The sequence below is a fragment of the Schistocerca nitens genome, unplaced genomic scaffold, assembly GCF_023898315.1.
Source record: "Schistocerca nitens isolate TAMUIC-IGC-003100 unplaced genomic scaffold, iqSchNite1.1 HiC_scaffold_465, whole genome shotgun sequence".
NCBI classification, from domain to species: domain Eukaryota; kingdom Metazoa; phylum Arthropoda; class Insecta; order Orthoptera; family Acrididae; genus Schistocerca; species Schistocerca nitens.
The window spans coordinates 2,265,542-2,281,961 of NW_026045998.1; the positions used below are offsets into that span (position 1 = coordinate 2,265,542).

General features: G+C 38.0%; 1 protein-coding gene across 2 annotated transcripts in view; it reads left to right on the forward strand.

Annotated features, from left to right (window-relative positions):
- Positions 1-1,470: 1,470 nt before the first annotated feature.
- Positions 1,471-16,420, forward strand: part of LOC126232170 (uncharacterized) — a 139,724-nt gene continuing 124,774 nt past the window's right edge. Inside the window, exons 1-3 of one of the 2 annotated variants that reach the window (XR_007544677.1) lie at positions 1,471-1,603; positions 1,762-1,885; positions 2,025-2,135. The gene's annotated coding sequence lies outside the window, so the exon portion shown is untranslated. The remainder of the gene's footprint in view (positions 1,604-1,761; positions 1,886-2,024; positions 2,136-16,420) is intronic. The other variant, XR_007544680.1, reaches the window with a different exon arrangement.

Here is a 16,420-nt window from a genome sequence, read left to right on the forward strand (position 1 = left end):
GTTTCATGCGCCGTGTCAACAGGTTTTAGTGTTTTTTCTTGTCCAGCGTGAATGGCTTCGAGTATATTGTTTTCCGTGTCTACAGTTTTTGTCCGCCATTTTTATTGTATTATCTGTACCTCCTTTATGTCATATATTGTATCACTCACGGCTGAAGAGCAGCGTACTATGCTGCTGACAACCCACCTTTGTACAAGGTGTTTAAAATAACAATAGCGAAAAAAAGAATTCTTTGTTGCAAAATATGTATCATGTTCCGTATGAAGCCACTGATCAGTTTTAGCAGTGCATTAGACGGTTGAGTGTACTTCTTTATTAGACACGGTAAATGTACAGCGGAAGTCAATGCATTATCATCTCGCAGTGGGCCGAAATTTGGCTTTACTCTACCTACACAGAGTTTTATTCTCTGCAGCTCTCGCCTGCCATCTGTCGGCGACAATCCGTACTACTCGAGTCCGGCTTTTCTCCATAGCAGGCGGCTGCTGCTCTCTCGCGTGACTCCTCTACACTACGTGCAGCTGGCCGAGTTAGAATCGCAGTCTTCTGCCTGGCTGGATTTCCAAAGCTGAGCTCAACGAACAGACTGGCGCCGTAGGCGAAAGAAAGGGTACGAAAGCTGATATTCTTGGCATTTCAGCGGAATTTTGCGTCATAATTCGATAGTTCCATTGGATGAGACGAAACGCGGGAAGAATTTTTGAGTGAATCCCCCTGCTTGGGCTGACAGCATCGTGCTGTTTACATATAGTCCACCGAAACCTGGAGAATAGTCGAAGTAAGGATCTAAAATAGCAAGTTTGAAAGTATGCTTGAAATTCGATACAAAAAATAAACAAGATGCAACAAGGAAAAAAAGACGCAGTTTGCGGCTGTGATGGAGATGTGTTCCAAGAAGGATGTGTAGCCAAGCCGTGGTCGATAGATCGACCTAGAACGTTCCTGCCTGTAGCTGAAAATACGGAAAATTATCAGTACATCTTCACCCGCAATGACTCAATCAGATAGCGAAATAATTTGTATTGACCAATTCCGGGGCACGAATTAATGTATACGAGCCCTCCAAAAATTATTAATTATTATGCAAAATTTATTCCGGGGCACGAATTAATGTATACGAGCCCTCCAAAAATTATTAATTATTATGCAAAATTTATGCCGCACGCAACTAGACCTGTAACGTTGCCATATCTAACGAGCACCTTACCACAAAACTTTATGGGTATGAAGTACATCATTTACAGATAATCAAAAGATGTGGCCACTTATTGCAATTCTGTTAGAAAATTAAAAATAACTAAATGATATTCCTACGATAATGTATGTTACTTCCAATATTTTCCTGCTAAACTTGTCAATGCGAAGTAAAATAAACAGCGCTTGAATACCGCAGTGTTGCTCGGTGTCGCCAACAGATGTCAGCTCAAGACGCTGCTACAGAAGATATGGCTTTACTTTTAGCATGGCCATCTAGGAACAAGGCCGCTACACTGTCTTTGGAGTCGCTCGTGATGTAAGCACTCGGGTCATAACAGACACAAGGCAACATGTGCTGTCGTGGTTGATTCGCCTGTGTAGCCGTTATATGATTGTGAATTGAAATGTTAGTGTAATAGTGTTCATAGTACTTCAACATATAAACATGCCACGTAGATGCTGTATGCCTACTTTCCACAATTTTACGCCGTTTTACAATTCAAGTCACCATTTTATCACCTGTTTTTCTTGTTTCATTTCTTCTTACGTTTTTAACGTCTGTAGGCTGCAGAAATTCAGTAAAGGAAAAAAGAAGACTTTATTCCGTTTCCCTCGTGATGAAGATGCATGGAGAGAATGGATAAGAGCAATTCACCGTGACAATTTCATCCCTTCAGATTACTCTCTGGTAAGTAGCAGCTTTAGTGAATAAACCTATGAAATGGTTCTGTTTAGTCTGAGTGTTAATTGTAATTTATAAACATAACCTGTATACATAGGCCAAACTTTTCTCATATTAACGTAATGTAACCCATTATTTTTAACAGATTTGTGAGCTGCATTTCCATGCACACGAAATAGAAAGAAGTACATCGTCATATGATGCTAAGACTGGAAGATTAATTACACGCCTCTTGATCGTCCACGTTTAAGGAAAGGTAAGGTGGTTGTTTACGGACTTTGAGTTAGGTTATATAATTATTGAATGAATCTCTTACACTCTTGGTTTATATGGTAAGGTACTGAGAATTAATATTTGTTTATAGGTGCAATACCAGCACTATTGCCAGCATGTCCTGATTATTTATCTACACCATAAGAAGGCAATTCATTCTTTTCGTTGAAGGTATTATGTGATAAAATTAATAGTAGTCATTTGAATGAGTGGACCTGTGTCAAAAAGTTGAATAGTGTGTATTTCCTTTTACTTAGTGAAATGCCATTTTTGAGAGTTCTGTGGTATGTTACAATTAACGCAAATCTCACTTTCACTGTCCATGTCAATGATTAACAGCTTGGTCAAATAGGGAACATAAAGTTTCTAGTAACCGTAAGTACCAAAACACAGTTAGCTAATATTCTTAATATTGTCGAGTTAAAATTTAGCAACAGAGAAGATCAGGAACCTAATGAGAGTATTGGTTTCATAACCACTATTTTGAATAATTTATCTGAAAACTTGCCAGATAAACATGAAATTATAAACGTTATGGAAGAACAGATTCCATTGCTAAAATGCAAGATGAAAATTGCAAGATATTCGTGGGATATTTTAGTTTTGTGGTCATTAGTTCATTCTATTTCTCCTCAGTGTTACAAGTTTTTAAGAAGCAGTGGTATAATAACTATGTCTAGCCCTGCTACTCTGACTAGAATATGTGGTGGATTTGCTAGTAATACTGCTCTTGAACAAGTTCCTGCACATTTTCTGGGATATATAACTAGGACAGTGAGATTTTTAACTGAAGAAGACCGGGCAGTCTCCTCTCGGTGCATGAAATCCATTTAAAGTCACAAAGGGGGAAACATAGTTGGCCAGGCCTACAATAGCAGTGAATTTGCATCTGCAGCCTACGTATTCGTGGTGCGTGGTTTGAATACACAGTACACCAATGTAGCTCATATTCTGCCGGTCAAAGTCTTGCAGGCTCCTGCTCTTTTCACCTTCCTTAAAGATATTGTATTGAAGTTAGAAAGCATAGAGTTTGAAGTTGTTGGTATTGTATCTCATAATAATACCATTAATAAGAAAGCTGTATCTTACTTCAGTGATCCACCCGAACTTAAAATTAAATACCGACACCCTTCTCCAGGTGCTGGAAGTAGGCCATTTTATTTTCTAATCGATAGTGTGCACCCATCAAAATGCATAAAAAACAACTGGCTGAATCAGAAAGAAGAGATTATAGAGCTTCCGGATTTTAATTATGAGCTGGGTGATGGTTTTGCGTCTTTCAACAGCTTGAAATCTCTTCATTTGCTGGAAAAGGCAAATTTATTGACATTTGCAAACAAGCTATGTCTTAAATCACTGTATCCCTGAACCATAGAAAGGCAGAATGTAAAACTTGCTCTCCACATTTTTGACCATACAACAGCTATTGCTCTCAGAGAATTAGGCTCTAAACACAATACTGAATACTGCAACTTTCATTGAGATCATTTGCAAGTGGTGGATGCAGTTAATGTAAAAACATTATTAAAAGGTCAAAGGTTATTAAATAGGATTCAACAGCCAATACCCAGGAATTCTAAGCACATACTGGAGTTCCTACATCAGTTTGCAAATTGGTTGATAAAGGAAAATTCTCAGGGTTTAATTGGTCTTAGCAGACAAACACATTTAGCTCTTGGGCATACCACTCTCACATTGGTGGATCTGCCTAGGTATTGGCTCAATGAGAAAAAGAGGCAATACATTCTAACAGGCAAGGTTCAAACTGATGACCTGGAAAGCAGGATTGGTAAATTTTATCAGATGAGTGGTGGTAATTACCATGTGTCAATTAGACAGATTTTTGAGACAGAAAGACTCTGAGGGTATGAAGCTATGTATCATTAATATTAAAGTCCCAAAAATGGGTGGTGTTGTAATTGCCAAGGATGACATTTTTTCTACCGAAACAGACATAAATGACCTTCCAGGAGTGACATATAATGAAGAGTTAAATGTAGTTGTGGAAGATATTGATATACAGGAATTGGATGAGTATGTGTGGCCTGTATTCCACTACATAAGTGGTTACTGCTCATATGCAGTCATTAAGAAACTTACATGTGATTATTTATTTTATTTATTTGCCTGTAGACAACTGTTGTGTTGTGTAGGCATCGCCAGATGGTTATACAAATGATTATACATAAGGTCAGTAGTTACATAGTTATACAGATTGTGGTACAAATGATTACACAAAAGTTAACATATGGTATATGATTATACAAAAGGTCATTGTGGTTGTATGACATAAATTAAAGTTCCTTTGATCACAATCACATTTATAATAATAGAGAATCATATTTTTTCATCATGTAGGAATTCACTTATGCTACAGAATGCTTTCTCTTTCAACCATGTCTCTACTACCATTTTCCATTTTAAATCTATTCTCATGCACTTCCCTCGTTCCATGTGATGTATTTTTGTAAAATGTTTTGCCAGCAAGTAAAAAATTGTTTTGGATTTTACTCAAACGTGTCCAAGGAATGTCTAATAAGTTCCTATGTCTGGTTTCATATGAGCGCACGTCTGACCTGCTTTCCTACATGTGGGAATTCTCTTTGGCATGCATAAGTGCTTTAAGTATGTATAGACTGGGAACTGAAAGAATTTTGTGCTCAATGAAGTACTGTCTGCGGGAAGTTAAATTGATCACACCAAAAATACATCTAATGGCTTTCTTCTGCCAGAGGAAAACATCTTTTGCCCCAGCAGAGTTTCCCCAAAAGAAGTATTCCATAATGCAGATGAGTATGAAAATAGGCATGGTATGCCATAAGTATGCACTCCTTACTGACACAATGCTTCAGTTTCCTAAGGAGATACAGAAATCTTGCCAACCTACTGCACAGCTTTTCTGTGTGAGTATTCCAGCACAATTTGGTATCAAGACAAATGCTTAGCAATTTTACTGAATGTCTGATTTCATTTGGTCCATCATTAATATGTCTAAGGGAAGAAAGGATGTGTTCAGTTTTATTTTTGTTTAACGACAGCCTATTTTCGTGGAACAAGTGAGCTGCCATTTCCTTCATGGATTTGTTCATTTGTTTGACAACATCCACATCATTATGTGACGTGATAAAAGTTGTGTCATCAGCATACATTACAGATTTATATGGTAATGTGTTGGGCAGGTCATTCACATACACAATGAATAAGAAAGGTCCCAGTACAGACCCTTGTGGGACTCCATATTTTACCTTGAGAAGGTCAGAATTGTTGTTTGAATTTATATAGATCATTTGGTTTCTGTTTGTCAAATATGATTTCAGCAGTAATAGTTCTGTTTCAGTTATTCCATATTTTTCTACTTTCTTAATTAAAATGCTATGTGTGGCAGTGTCAAATGCCTTGGTTAAATCAAATAAAATGATAATTAAATGGACACCCTAGCTGCAAACAGGCGTTGATGTACTTCATTGGGGTCATGTTGAAATTGTGTGCCCCGACCGGGACTCGAACCCGGGATCTCCCGCTTACATGGCAGACACACTATCCATCTGAGCCACCGCGGTCACAGAGGGTAGTGCGTCTGCAGGGACTTATCCCTTGCACGCTCCCCGTGAGATCCACATTCCCAACATGTCCACACCACTACATTTGTAGTGTGCATAATAGATGTTTGCCCATCATACTCATTACTCGTGGCAGATTAATCCACCAAGTCCCGTACGAGTTCGGGCATAGCGTGTGCGTTCGCACAAGAAGGTCAATGGCCGGGAAGCCATATTTTTTTTAACTATATATGACGGTAGTATCTGTTCCCGAAAGAACAGTTACCGTGGATGACCATGCAGCTTTGCTAGAAATGAAATGATAATTAAATGGACACCCTAGCTGCAACATGTCCCCAATGAAGTACATCAACGCCTGTTTGCAGCTAGGGTGTCCATTTAATTATCATTTCATTTCTAGCAAAGCTGCATGGTCATCCACGGTAACTGTTCTTTCGGGAACAGATACTACCGTCATATATAGTTAAATCAAATAAAGTTGTATAGGTATGTTCCCTTTTTTCAAAAGCTTGTAATATTGATAAGACAACTTCCTGAACTGCTTTTATTGTTGATAGCCCAGTTCGGAATCCATACTGAGCCTTATTGAGACGGTTGTGACACTCAAAAAAAATCGTTTAATTGGACTTTCAATAATTTTAGATAATATCGGTACTATTGCTATAGGTCTGTAATTTTGGTGTGAATTTCTGTCTCCCTTTTTGTATATGGGCAATACAATTGTCAGTTTAAGGCAGTCTGGAAATGTTTCCTCAGTAAACATCCTATTGATTAAGTAAGACAGTGGAATGCATATAGTGTCATATTTTCTTTATGGTAAAATTAGAAAAACCATGGATGTCCTCAGTTGTGGAGTTGTTTAGTGATCTGACTACATCCAGCATATCCTTAAGATAAATTGTTCTCCATTCAAATTTTGGCAAGTTGCCTGTTAACTCTGTTTCCTGCAATTTGGGAAGTCTGTCCTCACTATCATCTAAATTACTTTCATCTGTCATAGCTAATTCTCCAGAATTTATGAAACTATTATTTAGTTCAACTGCACTTAGAGGAACAGGTAAATTTTCTGCAGTTAGCCCTGTTTCTGCTTTAACTATTTTCCATGCTGCTTTATATTTGTTGCTGGACTGATAAATATAGTTATCATTAGCTTTTTTCTTTGCAGAAATGATTTCTTTTCTGTACAGCTTTTTTGAATTGGCATATCAATTGCCACATCATATTCCCCAATCTGTAATGTGCTATTGCAACTCGTCAAGACACTTCAGTAGTACAACAAATGTGGCTGTAATCACTAGATGCTGCAGTAAAACAGTTCTCCTCTAACAAACTTCTGTCTAAACCTGACAAGAACCAGCATTTTCTGTCAGAACTATCTAAAGATATAGGAAATTGAACAGTTAAACTTTTAGGAGTCCATATTGACTGCAAGTTGACCTGGGAAGAACACATTAGTCACATCTGCAAAAAATTGTCAAAGGTATCACATCTATAATGGAAACTGAGAGATTTATGTACTATAGAATATTTAAGATTGACCTATTTTGCACTGCTCCAGTCCCACATTTCTCATGCACTGCTGGTGCGGGGCCACTCTACACATTAAGCCATCTATTGACGATACAAAGAAAATGTTGGTACTAAATGCTTTTCATTTCTTGACTGTGAAAATGATGTAAGCTTACCGAATTTATAATTCGATGAAATGTAAACACTTCAGATGGCTGGCTGGCAGATATCTGGTGCAACTCAAGTAATTGTCTTTTCTTCCTCATTTTCCCGAAATTTTTGACAAGAATAGGATATGAATCTAAGGTCCAGTCAGCATAGTAAGTGGATAGAGTAAACAGTATATGCTTTTATAGATATCAAATTTTTACTACTCAAAGATACACAGACGGTCCTTTGCAAATGTCAGATCAACAGTGAACAGTGCGAACCTCAACCCCACCCGTTATATATGTTTTCAAACAGTTGTTTGATAGTATTGCTCTATTTAGATATTACAATTAAAAATGATCAAAAGTCAATTTTCCATACATGTAGAATTTTCAAAATTCCTCTTATTTTCAGACATTCAGTTTTGGGTAACAGCAAAACAGAGCAATGTGCTACAATGGAGTTTTAGTATATGCTAATTACAAGACAATGTAACAGTTTCAGATGCTTCTACTAACTTATCGATTTTTATGTGTTTGATGTGTTACTGTTTCATAATCATTTAGATATTATAACATCTAGAATGAAAGATTACTGTTCCTAACATTATAATTGTTTTGTAAATTGGAATCTTGCCACAAATGAGCAGAGAGTTGTGGTATCAATCTGTGTGATACCCTTTCTAATGTTTCCTCTTACACATCAACACTTTCAAATATTATTGTGTGTCACCGGTCTATTCACGAAATGGAGAACTGGCAATGAGAATAAATATAAAGGTAAAAAATAAGGTTTCCTGAGCATAAGTGAATACAGAGGATACATAGTAAACTGTACTGCCTACACAGTTAGCTGGTAATCAGCATCTTACTGCCACATGTATTCTGTGAATAAAAATATATTTTATACATCCAAGACTTGTAATTTTGGACTATATGATTTCTCACTCACACAGTTTCTTTCCTCGCACTGTAGAAGCTAATTGTCTCCTCTATCATATCATATGTCATTTATTGTTAATCCTTGAAAAATTGCACACAAACTAGATGACTCTTTCTGTCAACCAGAGCACTTGCGTAAAATAACATGCGTATGTGATTAACGACACAGTGTGAAACATCGGGTAGACAACACACAACGAAACACGTAAAGATTAACTGAAACTTTAGAACCAGCTACAATAATGTATGGGAAAAGTGAAATTTCATATCTTCTGACCCAGTAATTTTGATGTGTTTCTTTGTACACAGTTCCATAGTTTTTAACTAATTCTGGTCGCGCCAGTGACCTATATGTGGTCTCCTTTACAGATGAACCATACTTTCTTACTGATTAAAAGAAAGCATTTAAATTACAAATATTTACACACAATTCAGCAAAAAAAATTATATAACAGTATCAGGTGCCTTGCACCCTGCATTTTCGGTGTTACAACCGGAGTGCCTAATAAGGAAATCACCGCATTAACATTTAACGCAACTGCTGACAGTGGATGAAGTACACTGATCAGCAGATTACTGCAGACTGAGATGGTCCCTCCTTTGGAACAAAAAGGTAGACACACCTGGAGCTGAGAACAAGGCTGGTCGTATGTGGGTGCCGAGTTATTTTGAGCTAGATGTAACGTAGTGATGTCTAGAGTAGCATGATGTCTACGTTCGTGCCCTATTTAGTGTACTTTTTGTTACAAAAACGAACTGCAAGGTAAGTTCAGAAAGCACATACAGGATAAAAGACATGTACCTCATTTGTGCATTACATATATTGTACGTAACTACAAAAAATGCAGTGGGCGAATGATATAGTGCCTTTTAACCACATACAATAAATAATTCTACTTTGTTTCATGATAAATAGTTGAGAACATCTAACTGGTATTATTACACGAGTTTAATATGTCACTTTTTGTTTACATTTTATGCTTAATATAAGAATTTGAGTATTATATTATTTTGCTGTCTTGTCATATTTACTGTTACCACTATAAATGCATAGACAAATCCATGAAAAAGTAAAGACTCACATTTTTTTCATAGGAAAGTATTACAAATGTACAATTATATTAGTAATAAATTGCAAAACAAACAAATGTATAGAATTTGGATGAACGCAAAGAAGTCATTGTACGAGAGTGTGCCAGAACAAGAAAGGAACAGCGATTATTTTATGGGTGGTTCTGAGCAAATCACTTTGCTGGGAGTGTCTGGATTCAATGCAATCAAGCAACTAGCTTCTGTTGAATGTACACAATGTCCTTGTGACAGTAGACTACACACTGTGAGCACAATGATGTGCCGCTGCCTAAGAATCCACCTTTACCCCTTTGTGGTCATAACTCATTATTATTCTTTTATATAAATGTCAGGTCATATTCGTAATCCTAGTATTCTGTGAGGCATAGGCAAGAAAACTGCATTACGTGTTAATAAACTCTGGCTTAGTGAAGATCAGCTACAACTGCCATGTATCACAGGGGATGGACCTCTGATACATGTCAGTCATGGCATACTGTGGGAGATGAAGCTGGCACCCTCTGCCTGCTCCGATTACACCCCAACTACTACCAATATTTTTTTTCTGTCTATGGATATCTTTTGGTTCTGATTTTCAGTGATATCCATATGAGAGGTAGGCATAAGTCTGCCCATTTGTTATTTAGGTCAGATGTCATTGTTACAATTGTAGCCTAAGGATCTGACAGCAAAAATACAATTACTTTTGTTTCAAACCATGTTAATTAAAAGTTATGTCTGATTAAAAATTTTACTATAGCAAATAGCAGACGGATCAGTGCCACTGCAGATGCATAAAACGATTCCATATACTTTTCCAAAGTCCTAGATCACTACACTTTTTACAAACCAAATTAATATTGACAGTTATAAGCAAATTTTTTTCCAACAATGAAACGTTGAAAGCAATATGTGAAAAAACGAAACCAAAATTATGGTGGGGCATATATTTTTTAGCAAACACCATCCTATACTCATTAAGATTTTCAGCTTTATGACTTCAGACTGATGTGCTACCGAAGAGGCTCCACAGAGGAGAAAACATAAATCAGTTTGGTGGGCTTACAGTACTTGTGCAATACAGTGTCCTTACTGTGGCTGATACAAGCATAGAAAATGCAGTGGAGGCAGCTGCACCATTACGGCCCATGTTAAAAATCGTAACTATATTTTTGTACTGTATGCCAGACACTAATATTGAAGCATTTGCTCAGTCCTTGAAGAAAATTGACTTTTTTTCTTTTTTTTTGCAAAATGATCTAAGGACAGAATATGTATTCATGGAGACATAAATACTGATCTAAGACTAAGGGAACCACACAATTCAGTTTTGTTAAAATCGTACGACTGGATGACTTGTACTGCATTAATGATACTTCATAACAATTTTTCTGTCATCATCAGTGTTCATTCGTGATACTTCGGAGAATGACAGCGACTTGACAACCTCTCATCATATGTCATGAAATGCAAAATATCTCGCCGCCACCCCCCCCCTTCCCCCCCAACTAGGGTATTCAACTGCTTACCCAACTTATGCGACATACTTCCCTGCCCCTATTCCGAATCAATTGCCCCATGGGGCTTATCCTGCAATAGATGCAAAACCTGATCCATACCACAACACACTCCAGTCCTGTCCCGGGCATCTCCCATCCCATCAAAGCCAGGGACAAATGTGGAAGCAGCCGTGTGCTCCAGCAAGTTACCTGCAACCACTTCCTGGCATTCTACACGGTCACGACCACAAACAAGTTGTGTGTCCGCACGAATGGCCACCGCCAAACTCGCCAAGAAACAGCTGGACCACCCAGCTGCTCAGCATGCCACCCAACAGGATATGCTCGAATTTTCTAGATTTGCCAATGACCCTAAAACATTGCTCTTCACATTGCACAAGTGGAGTTTCAATATGTTTACACAAACAATTTTTGTCGGTTCTACATGAGGACATAAAATGCACAGATTTGTTTTTCAGTGTAAATATTGATCACTCATAGTGGTATCATGATTTAATGTGTTGTTTACTGCAATAGGTGTGCAATTGTTGCCATTTGAAGTATTGTAAGATTCAGTTTTTGGGTTCTGCTATCTCTCAATTGTAAAATCACAGTTCCTTTATTTTGAACTATGCCATAAGGTACTAAGAAGTCCTAAATTCATGTTCCTTATTCACTACATGTATGTTGTAATTTTACGTAAAACAAATTTCAGTTACTCCTCTTAAAATATTTTGGCAGGCTGTTGTACCACTTGTGTATATTCATAAATGTTTCTTATTATGAAGTAATGGTATTGTGCTCATGCATCTTATTACACATGTGTTATCCTTAATGGTGTACAGAAAATAAATAGTAACTGTGAAAATAAATATCTTTTATTATGTTTTCTTGTATCTTGTCCTGAAATGAGGTCCTTCCTAAACAAGCTTACAACTACTTAACCAAGAGTTCTTTTTTGTAGCTCTTTGCGTTAGGTAATTATAATAAAATATTAATGCTGGATAGTAACTTCACGAATGTACATCTGATGCAAGTGTTTGTGCACTCTTTCACAACAGTGTTTTGTTACTGTGTGTACTAACCCAAAGAAATATTATTCTATGTACACCGTACCACTTTGTCAAAAGGAGGGAACTATGTTTGATCCAAGAGCTATCTATCATACTACTATTGACAGTGCCATAAGGTTAATATATTACCAGACACACTGATTTGGCACAGATGGTAAAATATAAAATTGTGTTCTTGGGTATTGGCCACAGACTATCCCTGGCAACCACCCCAGAAAATAAAGGGCGGTGGCAGAAAACGTTTGCTTGTGCAATCCTGTAGTCGTTTTGTTGTGGTGCTGAGTTTGCGACGTGTCTCTCAAAACAAATCAAAGGTATATTGAATAGTTTCTGATAGAACATGGCAGTAATGGAAAGGACAAACATAAGCAGAATAACATCATTCTGTCAAATCAGAAAAGAATTATGTCTACACTGATTAGTAACACGACTTCTGTATGTAGAGTACACCACTGTGTCGCCAGTGAGGTGCAAATCAATCTCAAATGAAGTACCTAGGAGCAAAAACTCCTGCATTCGAGCAAATGCTAAGTTATCAAGTGGTGCTGCTCACAACGATAACAATAAAAGTAATCTGAATACATGTTTTGCTCTGTTTGTGTTGCACATGCAGCTCTTGTTCGTTCCAAGTATGTGGAATAATGTATACAACCAGCAACCGTTCACCATCACAGGTGACTGCCAGCCACAAAGTAGTTTTAATCGAAATTTAGAAGAAAACATAATAATCCTTTATCACTAAATCGCCAAAGGCTGATGAAAGGGTCAAACAATAGCCACAAAAGTTTTGTATTGTTTTCCCACTAATATAATCTGACAGGTGCCAAAAAATTTAAAAACCTTTAGTATCTGTCCATTATATATGTGGGGCATGGTAACTGTCGTGGATCGATGTCTCTAGAAATTACAGTTACCAGCCACCTTTTCTATTATTTTTCAATATTTGTTTACCGTGACCAGTTTTGAATCTTTATAATCACATGGTACATATTTGTTGCATGTTTGCAGCATTGTTGGAGTTGCCCAGCTGTGGCCAGATGTGAACCACACATACTACTCACCACATTACATGCGTACATGTTTCGTTTTCTTGCCATAGCTACATGAGCCACAACAATGCTGCAAATATGCAATAAATATGTACCACCTGATGATAAATCGCTTGTCGATTCAAAACCAGACACTGTAAACAGAGGGGTACATGGAAGATGCCTCAGTGAAGATCGCAACACGAGGAAGATACGACACACAATGTCGTCGTCAGCGCTCGGGCGTACCCTGGGCAATGCTGGGAGAAATTCCAGTGGCAGATCCTTAGACCACCAGAACATGACACATTAAAGAAAAATGGTAAATAGAAACTGAATAATAAAACTAAAGGCTACTGGCTGCTGGAAACCATTACACAACATTAAATCTGAACTGAAATTGCTTCTTCTGGCAACATCTGCCCTGAAGATAGATATTTAACCAAAATCTTGTGGCACAAAACACTACAATGATTACTTGTGCTATTGATAAATAGATGTAAATGTTACATGAGCAGTGACAGATCAATATGTTCATTATTATTACTTTTCAGCCAGTAATCTGTAAGAAGCTGGTATGTAGCCACAAACACAAAGAAAATTAATATTAAATCTCTGACCATAAGAAACACATGGCACTGATTGTTCCAAACATAAAAATTAATCCATCAGCTATAATATGTAAATTCAAAGTATCTCACCAGTAAACCAGCACAAATTCTTCCAATAGCAGCCTCAAACATTCAATTCATGTCAACCAATTCACTAACCAACATCCAAGTCAAGAGAGGGCCACCAAATGCTACAGCACACCATCTACAAACACAAACAGAGACAAAAACATCAAACCTCACCATGACATCACACACCACATCACAGTTATGTCACAGGCCTAAGCAGATGGGTGTAGCATCAGACCCGACCGAGTGTGAATAACCTTACGTTATCCCCAGATAGTAAATGGTGACAATGACTGCCAATTGGCAAGAAAACAGGAACAAATTATCTAGCATGAAGCTTAAATGCTGTTGGAACTTTTGTTCAGAGTGTGAGTCTTTTGGTACAATCCAAGAATATCAGTACTGGCTGCTTTGCACTTGGAAATCTTTCTCACTGTACTGGCCCACAAACAGGACTCGCAGCATAATTTTATTCAATCTGTCCTGCAGCATTTTCTCTTTATGTGCCACAGCTAGGATATAAAATTGTACATTCTAACACTGAAATTGTTATACTTACACCCTAAACCATTTACTCCCTAATTGTAATTGTGATTAATAATAAGGAGTGCGTTTACTACACACTGATTTGATTTACGAATTTTCAGAATGTCAGTTGAGACATTCGTATGAAGACTTACCTGCTATCTCTTCAGCATCTTGTTTTGCAAATGCAAATTTCCTACAGTATCTCCAGTTCTGCTGCATGTCTCCTTCTACTGTTGGCGAGTTTCATCGTTAAACACTTTGTAAATGAAGTTCAAGAACTCCACTACTTAACAATTCAGAATGTTTAAATGGGAGTTAACTTTCAAGAAGCCTTGCACACTCTTTACATTGCATACAACACAGCTTTCATATATGCTCACAATTACAAAACTAAATCTGCAGTTTATGACGTCCATCAGTACAACACTAAACTTGCAGCTTGAGTACATACGTCACAGTGTTACATAAATCCTACGCATTTATATTCTACGGCAAAATACGATTTTCGAACCACAGCCATTTTAACCGATCAACTAATTTGCGTCCCAGAACCTGAATGTATATTACATTTTTTATTCTCTCTCCAACTATTTTGCGTTCCGCTTTTCGTGTCTTAGAAATCGGAACAGCACTAAGCCTGTTGCTGTGCTACTACTACAGTTCAACGCAGCATCTACTTACCTTGATGAGAACATCAACAAACACGGATCATACTCCAGAATGAGTTTTTCACTCTGCAGCGGAGTGTGCGATGATATGAAACTTCCTGGCAGATTAAAACTGCGTGCCGGATCGAGACTCGAACTCGGGACCTTTGCCTTTTACGGGAAAGTGCTCTAGCAACTGAGCCACCCAAGCACGACTCACGCCCTGTCCTCACAGCTTTACTTCTGCCAGTACCTCGACTCCTACCTTCCAAAGCTGTGAGGATGGTGCGTGAGTCGTGCTTGGGTAGCTCAGTTGGTAGAGCACTTTCCCGTAAAAGGCAAAGGTCCCGAGTTCGAGTCTCAGTCCGGCACACAGTTTTCACCTGCCAGGAAGTTTCACGGATCATTCTGCCCGCCACAAATTTCGCCTTCAAAGATAATACTCACAATGGTTTCTACTGGATGTGGTTAACACCTGTGAACAACGTGTTTCGTTGTCACTAAAGTCTTGTCAAAGACACTACATCTACGTAGATACTCCGAAAGCTACTGTGCAGTGTGTAGCAGAGGGTACCTTGTACCACTACTAGCCATGTCCTTTGCTGTTCCACTCGCAAACAGAGCGAAGGAAAAACGCCTATCTATATGCTTCTGTACGAGCCCTAATGTCTCTAATCTTATCCTCGTGCTCCTTATGTGAAATGTATGTGGGCAGAACTAGTATCTTTCGTCAGTCAGACTCTAGTGCGGCTACTTAAATTTTCTCAACAGTGCTCTCAAAAAGAACATCGGCTTCCTTCCAGTGGTTCCTATTTGGTTTCTTGAAGCATCTGCATAACCCTTGCACGTCGTTCGAACCCACCGGTAACAAATCTAGCAGCCCGCCTCTGAGTTGCTTAGAAGTCTTCCTTTAATCTGACCTCGCACGGTTCCCAAACACTCGAGCAGTACTTGAGAACTGCTCGCAAGTAGCGTCCTATATGAGGTCTCCTTTACACTTCTCTAAAATTCTCCCAATTAACCAAAGGCGACCATCAGCCTTCCCTACCACAGTTCCCACATGCTCGTTCCATTCCATACCGGCTTACGCCCAGATATTTAAACGATTTGACTGTGTCAAGCAGGACACTATTAACTCTGTTTCCGAGCATTACGTGTTTCTTCTTCCTATTCATCGCCTACTCTACTGCTCAGGCTACGCTAGTATTTTGCTTTGTGCTCACTTTAACATAGACTTTTTTTTTAATTCTTACTGTGTAGTGCTGTTATGTAGCAATACCAGTCACGTTGATGTCTACGCAACGCTACAAAAATCTAGTAAGAAGGAATACGAAATTCTAGCAATAATTAAGAATGTAATAAAGCAGTTGCTCATGTATACCAAAACAAAGGATAATAAGTTAATTATGACAGTTTGGGGGGAGGGGGGTAGACCTTGGTGTATGGAATACTTTTAGTATCTTCGAATATAAATGGCTTCTTGTAAGTAGCCATAAAGGGTTCCACTCACTGTCCTGTAAATAAACCTGCACAATAACTCCTTTTAAATGATTTTCATTAAAGAAATGCACGCGACTACGTT